General features: G+C 39.7%; 1 protein-coding gene and 1 long non-coding RNA gene across 2 annotated transcripts in view; one reads left to right on the top strand and one right to left on the bottom strand.

The window, feature by feature from the left end:
* Positions 1-1,936: 1,936 nt before the first annotated feature.
* Positions 1,937-6,564, bottom strand: LOC141558940 (uncharacterized). Its single transcript, XR_012487185.1, has 3 exons — positions 6,331-6,564; positions 5,795-5,938; positions 1,937-2,428 (listed from the first exon to the last, which is right to left on the bottom strand). It is a non-coding gene; the product is annotated as an uncharacterized LOC141558940 (long non-coding RNA).
* Positions 6,256-7,624, top strand: part of NUDT13 (nudix hydrolase 13) — a 25,049-nt gene continuing 23,680 nt past the window's right edge. Inside the window, 1 exon segment of the mRNA XM_074296861.1 lies at positions 6,256-6,430. The gene's annotated coding sequence lies outside the window, so the exon portion shown is untranslated.

The raw sequence follows: 7,624 nt of genomic DNA, 5'->3' as shown, positions 1-7,624 counted from the left end.
TTCTTCTTATGTGGGTTTCTAGGACAAACTTTTGTTAGTGACATTGAACTTATAGGTAAATAGTAATAATAGTAATAATAGCTAAGATTTATATTTACTAAATGGCAGGCACTGTGCTAAAAGCTTTACAATTGTCATCTTTTCTGATCTTCACAACAACCCTAGCAGGTAGGTGCTATTATCATATCCATTTTACATATAAGGAAACTGAGGCAAACAGGGATTAAGTGATTTATCCCAGATCACAGATAGTAAATGACTGACATCACATCTGAAATCAGATTTTCCTGACTTTGGATTTAGCACTCAACCTACAGCCCCACCTATCCTGGCTGCTGCAGAGAATTATTTTTAGAAGTTAGCTTTTTCCCTTTCTCATATTTTCATCAAGAATATTCTCTGTATATATGTAGGACATTTTTATAAAACTTCATAGAGGTGAAGAGGTAGGCCTGTGGGGCAAATGTTTCTGTTGTGTTCTCAGTTGGTTGATTTATTTTATGCACTTTGGGGTTTTCTTGATGCTGAAGTGGTTAGCCCTTTCCTTTTATAGCTCATCTTACAGATAAGGAAACTGAGCCACACAGGATTAAGTGAATAGCCCAGGGTCACAGAGTGGGAAGTGATTGAGATGAGATTTGAACTCAGTGCCCTGTGCTCTATCTACTGCATCACCTAGATACCTGAATAATAACTAGCATTTATATAACACTACATTTTACAGATGATCAGTAGATCCTCATGATCTACTCTATCAAAGAGGACCATGCCATAGAACATGTATGATAAGGATAGCTCAAGGCCCATGGCCATCTCCAATAGATATGCTCTGGCTCAGTGCTGAACACTGAGTTTGTACTTTGGGATTATGGAGCAATCTTTTATTAATCCTTTGGTCCTGATGGAGGGGAGAACAAATGCAAAAGAGGATTGATCACTGAGCCATAAAAGTTACTGGATCAGTATTCTTTAAAAGGAATGAGAGCTCCTTCTTGAGTTCTTTTTGCATCAATGTTGGAACTCTTCTACATTTCCCTTGGACAACCAAGGAGGGTGGACAGGATTCCTCCAATCCAACAAAGACCTTCATTCATACATTGCAGCAAATTCACATGCTTTCCCAGTGAGCCTGAGACCAGATCTCAAGGCCATAACTCCTTGGCTGCTTTGTGTTTCTTTCAGTGGGTATAGGTCACCAAATATCTCTCCTGAGACATGGAAGTTTCTAGCTGTGACATGCAGCCTTCTAAATCCAAGGAGTCCTGGAGTTTCTGGGTTTGGGTGCTGGCCATCCAGCAGTAAATAATCTCTAGGCACCTTCTTGGGAGAGAGCAAAAGAGCACCAGCAGAAGGATACTAGAAGATATGGACCTTGAGTGAGTGCCTTGGACAGGGAAGCTCCGAGGTGAAAGTGAAATGTCTGCTCAGTGCCCCCCCCCAAATATTTCATGGTTTCATGTTTTAAGTAAAGTGATATGAGTGGAGGAGCTGGTCCTTGTATAGAGGATTCATGTGTAGGAGGACAGTGTATGTGTGTGCTTCAAAAGGAGGTAAAATAGGCACTTCTAGCCTCTTATCCCCCCATCTTTCTCCAAGGAAGACTTTCATTCCTTCCAAGAGGAGAAACAAGAATTGGATCCACAGGCCATCACCCTGCTCTCCTCAGAGAATGGGGTATAGGGATAGGAGTATATCTATCTGTTTTCTTAAATATTGTTTATCTAAGGCAGGGCTTCTTAAACTTTTCCCACTCATGACCCCTTTTCACCGGAGAAATTTTTACACAACACTGAGTATATAGGCATATAAAATAGGTCTACAAATCAAACATTTACTGATAATAAATTCTAATTTTGTGAGTCCCACATTTAATTACATGACCCCATATGGGATTAAGAACCACAATTTAAGAAGCTTTGATTGAAGAAATATGATCAACTTTGAATTAATTTTTTATTGCTTTATCATTTAGGGTGGGAAGGGAGGAACCCTGAAGCTCCCTATTCAGTGCTTGACTCTTTCCCACCTAATACCAATTTCACAATAAACACACTTAGAAAAGAAACCCATGTATCCAAATCATAGCAAAATAGAAATCAGAGAAGATATACATGGGAGAATGTTTATCAGACACACACACGTGTGTGTGCGCCTGCCTGTTTGTGTGTATAGATATGCATCTATGTGTGTAGGCACATGTATGTGTATATGAAATTGTTCCCTAGTAAAGAAGCTCTCCTACTGGAAACAATGTAACTTAATCAAAAGAGAAGATCCTGGATCTCACCCAAAAGGAAACTCCCCAAAGTTTTTAGGGTACCAAGTCAGGAACAGGGACATGATGGGGATTGCCTGAGCCTTTCAAGTCTTCTTAGAGGCCTCTTCCATCTTCTTTCTCTTGCAGCTTTCCAACTTTTGCCAGGAGTACCTAAATGATGAATGCCCAAAGGGGAATTGGCTAAGAACCAAAGCTCTTACTTTTTGCCACCCCCCAGGTCCCTCATGCAGGATGGGGGCTTCATTTCAACCAATGAGTCAATAGGCTTTGAAAGAGCAGGACATATAAATATCATCCTCCAGAGAGAGTATAATAGGAGTTATGGGCCACTGCTTCATGTTTTAAATCAATATATACATGTGAATTTTTTTATTGCAGTGGGTTTTCTTGTTGAGTTTTTTTGGTTTGTTTGGTTTTGTTTTTTTGTTTGTTTGTTTTTTGCAGTAGAAGAAATAGTGTTTCTAAACCTATCTACTCTATACTTTCTGAAAGTGACCCTTTGGAGAGACTTTGGATGTTAGCCAAATCCTAGATTTTATTTAAGAGATTACCATGGGAGTGGGCACATGATGAGCTAAAAAATGCAAGACAAAACTTGACTCCTTTATGGTCAAACTCTTTCAAGTACTGAATCCAGTCTGCATGGACTCAGAACTGAATCCCCTTGGTGAGAACAGGGCACATATCCCCTTTGATCTCTAACAACCCTATGGAGTTATTATTATTGTTTTCATATTTACAATTTGATTTTTTTATCAATAAGGAAACTGAGATATGGCGTAATTGCTTGCCCTTGGTCTCATGGGTAGTAAGTGGCAAAACTAAGATTCTAACTGGGGTCCCATGACCCCAACTTTGGACTCTAAAATTGTCAGATTGGAGAAATCTTAGAATGTTCGTCATATAATTTTTCTACTTTTTATCTTCTACAACAGATTTTGGTACCTGAGCTACAATTATATTCATAGTGGTCTTTTTGCTTACTCTCATCATGAATACCATAAGGCCCGAAGACCTTAAAGCCCATAAAATTATGTTCTTGTTTCCTTTGCAGACTCAATGAAACCAACACTGCCAACTTCTTCATCTAGCTCTTAGATGAGCACTTGTGAGGCTCTTTCCCTTTATAGCAACAATTTTATATCTTTTGATTTCATTTCTAATGACACTACCAATATACTTGTGATCAGTATGTCCAACTCTTCCATTGTTGGACAAAGATCTTACATTTAGAGTAACAGTGACTAAACTAATTATTTTTAGACCGTCTAAAAATGATAAGATTCTTAAGAATCTCTGGCTCCCTTTTCCACCATTCTGTAAGATGTTTTCTATTATTTCTCTGGGATCTTTAAACATTATAATTGATTGAAGGAGTGGAGGAGAGACAAAATAAAAGGAAGAAAGAGAAACTAACCTCCTTGCTGACTTTGCAAATTTATTGGACCTGTTCTCATGGCCTGGACTGGACTCTGTGCATTATTTATCTTTAAATTTTCCAGAGCCCACAAAGAAACCTGTAGCTCATTAGATAAAGGGTATGAAAACTTAGGAATATAATATAAGCAAAACAAAACAACAACAACCAAAAAAAACCATATATACACACAAAGTTGTTTAAGACATGAATAACTCAATTCTCCTGAGGCAATCTTGATTTTAAAGCGTGCTTTCAGTATAGTAAATAGGTTAATATTCATTTAAGGTTATTTGTTTTACATATATATATATGTGTATATATATATATGCATTTTATATACATATGTTTATATATGTATATTTATATAAATATATATTTGTAGATATATATATATATATAACATTTATGTGTTATATACTGAGGTGACACACATCTATGAAAGGGATCAGCAGACAATCTCTAGGGACCAGAATAGGCTGTCAGCACAACAGAGAGTGAAATAGAGAGTGCTGAGTCAGGAAGACAGACATCCAAATTCTATTCTTACATTTCCTAACTGTGTGATGTTCAGCTTCAAGCTCTTCAATTTGCCTCAATAGAGGGAGTGCCCACATGTTGGAAGTCCCCCACACTGACAAAATCAGAGATAATTAATATATTGGAATATATGTAAATCCTGTGCTAAATTCTAAGGTGGAAAAGATGAGTAACAAGGATCTTACATTAGAAATATAATACAATTTGTGCACACACACACACATATATGTGCATATATATATACATATATATATTAGAATAATACAAGATGAAAAAAGCAGAGTGGAGATTTAGGTAAAATACCTAAAGAGAATATAAGAAGGGAAAGATTATTTTAAGCGGGGGAATCATACCTTTCAAACAGTATTGGTTTAAAGCAGAATTTCTTAAACTTATTCCACTCATAAAATTTTACATGACCTTTATTATAAATAAATCATAACTTCTTGACCCCCCCCATTTAGATACATGACCCCATATGGATCACAAGCCACCGTTTAAGAATCTTTGGTTTACAGGGAATAGGAACAGACTAGGGAGATGACCTGCACATACACATTGGACAGATGTGGAAAATTGGATAACCTGAGTTCTGTTTTGCTAAAACATAAAAAACAGGAAGGGGAAGAGTGTGAAATAAAGCAGGGAGGCAGTTATTATAGGGTTGTCTAGACTGAATTTATAATACTGAGGTAGAAAACGACACAATCGTAGATAAATGCTCCAAAAAAGATTATTTAGCCATCTACACAAAAGGTGGATAGAGGAGAGACCCAATCCTGGGATAGAAGGTAGGAGACAGTTAAAATACTAAATGAAGGCTGATTAGAGCTAAATTACAGTGGTGGCTGAATGAGTAGAAAGACCAATGCAAGACTGATGTAAGACAGCAGCTTCTTGGACAGAGGGCACTGGAGAGAAAGAATCAAAGATGGCTTTAGATCTTGAAACCTATGATAGGATGTGGTACCCCAAACAGAAACAAAGAAGTTAGAAAAGAGGCAGATTTAGGAGTCGAGATAAGGAGCATAAAATTGGATTTGTTCAGTTTGATGATGAGGCAATGAAATGTGCTTAGTTGAAGATTGGGAGCCAACTATTTGTTATTAATTTTTTTCATATTTCTGAATATGGTTTCCTGAATATTTCCCTGAATATGGGAATCCCGAAAGTCTTGCAATAGAAATGCATATGCTCTTATTGTCTCTATCACTAGACTATCACTTTTTTTTTTTTTTTTTTTTTTTTGACTGAGGCATTTGGAGTTAAGTGACTTGCCCAGGGTCACACAGCTAGGAAGTGTTAAGTGTCTAAGATCAAATTTGAACTTGGGTCCTCCTGACTTCAGGGCTGGTGCTCTATCCACTGCGCCACCTAGCTGCCCCTAGACCACCACTTTCTTGCGGATAAGAATTGTTACATTCCTTATGTTGCCTAACATATAGAAGGCACTTAATAAATGTTTTTTAAATTGGTAGAGGTGATGATTGACAGCAAAGAGTGAACAAGATGCACAAAGAAAAAGCACCGTCACAGATATTATCTCATTTGATGCTCACCACTTTGTAAGATGCTGTTACTATCCCCATTTTACAGATAAGAAAATGGAGTCTTTGAGAAATGATCATCCAGAGTCAAACTGCTGGTAGTAATTCCTCATTCCAGAGCCGGCAGTCTATCTGTCCTTCCCACTTCTCTGACTCCTTAAAAAAAAAAACAAAAAAAAAAAAATGAGTTTAGTATAATTAAAATAGGAAAATATTAGATCCCAAGCAATGTGAGCAACGGCAGTAACTCCCCATCACCCAAAGGATTTCCCATTATGAATTACAAAGATGAAACAAGGGAATGATCTGCAGGTTTTCCCACCCCTTTGCGATTAATTTCCTGTCCCAGACTCGCCTCCTGCTAATTGGCCTTTTGAAATCAGCAACTCCTTTTTTTCCTGGGCAAAAGGGGCCACATGGAAGGAATACATCGATTGAACTACATTTCCCAGAAGACACCACTTGACGAGCCCAGGAGGAGAGGATTCTGGGAAATGAGTCTGTAATAGACACAATCAGCCCGCTTCAAGGAAAACTAACTTCCTAACCTTTCCCCCAGTGCTTGGGCTCCTGGGCTAGTCCAGCCACCTGCTGATTCCGGAGGCCTGCGGAGTCCTCCCTGCAGAACTGAGCGGGCAGTGAATACAGGTAAACTGAGGCACGTGCAGGTCTCCAGAGCTGCTGGGATCGGTTATTCAGCAAGGTGATAACGTTTGCTGCTGAAATTAGAACTGGAAAGTCCTTGGTCACATTTCACTCTTTAGCGACTGCTGTCCTCCCTGAAGGACCCTAAGGGCACTTTACCTCATGAACTTGACTCCCAGGACACAGAGCAGAGGGGGCGGGGCCCGGGGCCGGCCAGGCTGACCCCCTCGTTTAACTGGGGGGAAAATGAAGGCCCAGAGAGGGCAAAGCAGGGTTCCTTGTTGTTATTCCTGGTGCACTGGGCTGCCTCTGTTAATTGTTTTAAATGTTTCCATTAGTTTCTATTAATTTAGAGTGACTAGAGCTAGTTACTAGAACAAGAGTGATCTCTCTTTTTTACTTGTTTAGCGGTGTCCGGCTCCCCAAGACCCCGCTTCTGGGTTTTCTCAGCAAAGACACTGGCATGGTGTCTCATTTTCTTCTCCAGTTAATTGAGGAAACTGAGGCAGTGACTTGCTCAGGGTCACACAGCCAGTAAGTGTCTGAGGTCGCATTTGAACTCAGGTCTTCCGGCCTCCAGGCCCAGTGCTCTGACCACCTGGCTGCCCCAACAGCATCGTTAGGAGCTCTGAACTCCCCACTGCATGCCAGCTGTTGTTTGCTGGAGTTTGTCACTTCCTACTTTAGACAGTCATTAATTTTTTCTAAAACTGTTTCCTCAGTTTTTTGGGGGGAGACTGGGGAAATAAGACCAATTTGTAATTTCCTCTGTGTAGGGAATGTGCAGATTCTCTCCACTGATGCAGATGGGCAAGTGCATCCATAACAAATGGCTTTCAGGAGATACCAACCAGAGTTAAACTATTTACCCATAATCACCCAGTGGTCCTCAAACTTTTTAAATAGGGGGCCAGTTCGCTGTCCCTCAGACTGTGGGAGGCCGGACTATAGTAAAAACAAAAGCTCACACTTTGTTTCCGCCCCTCAGCCCATTTGCCATAACTCAGCAGGCCCATAAATGTCCTCAGCTGCCGTAGTTTGACAACCCCTGTGCGGTCTGTATCAGAGATGCGACTTAACCCAGGCCTTCCAGCTACCCAGGATAGCCCCCTCTGTGTGTCATCTCACCTGTAAAATGAAAATCATATCCGTCCTGCCCACCTCAAAAACTGTCATCAAGGCAGCTCATGAGTTCAT

Source organism: Sminthopsis crassicaudata, chromosome 2 (genome assembly GCF_048593235.1).
Source record: "Sminthopsis crassicaudata isolate SCR6 chromosome 2, ASM4859323v1, whole genome shotgun sequence".
Taxonomy (NCBI): Eukaryota; Metazoa; Chordata; class Mammalia; order Dasyuromorphia; family Dasyuridae; genus Sminthopsis; species Sminthopsis crassicaudata.
This window is presented reverse-complemented; position numbering and strand designations above follow the sequence as displayed.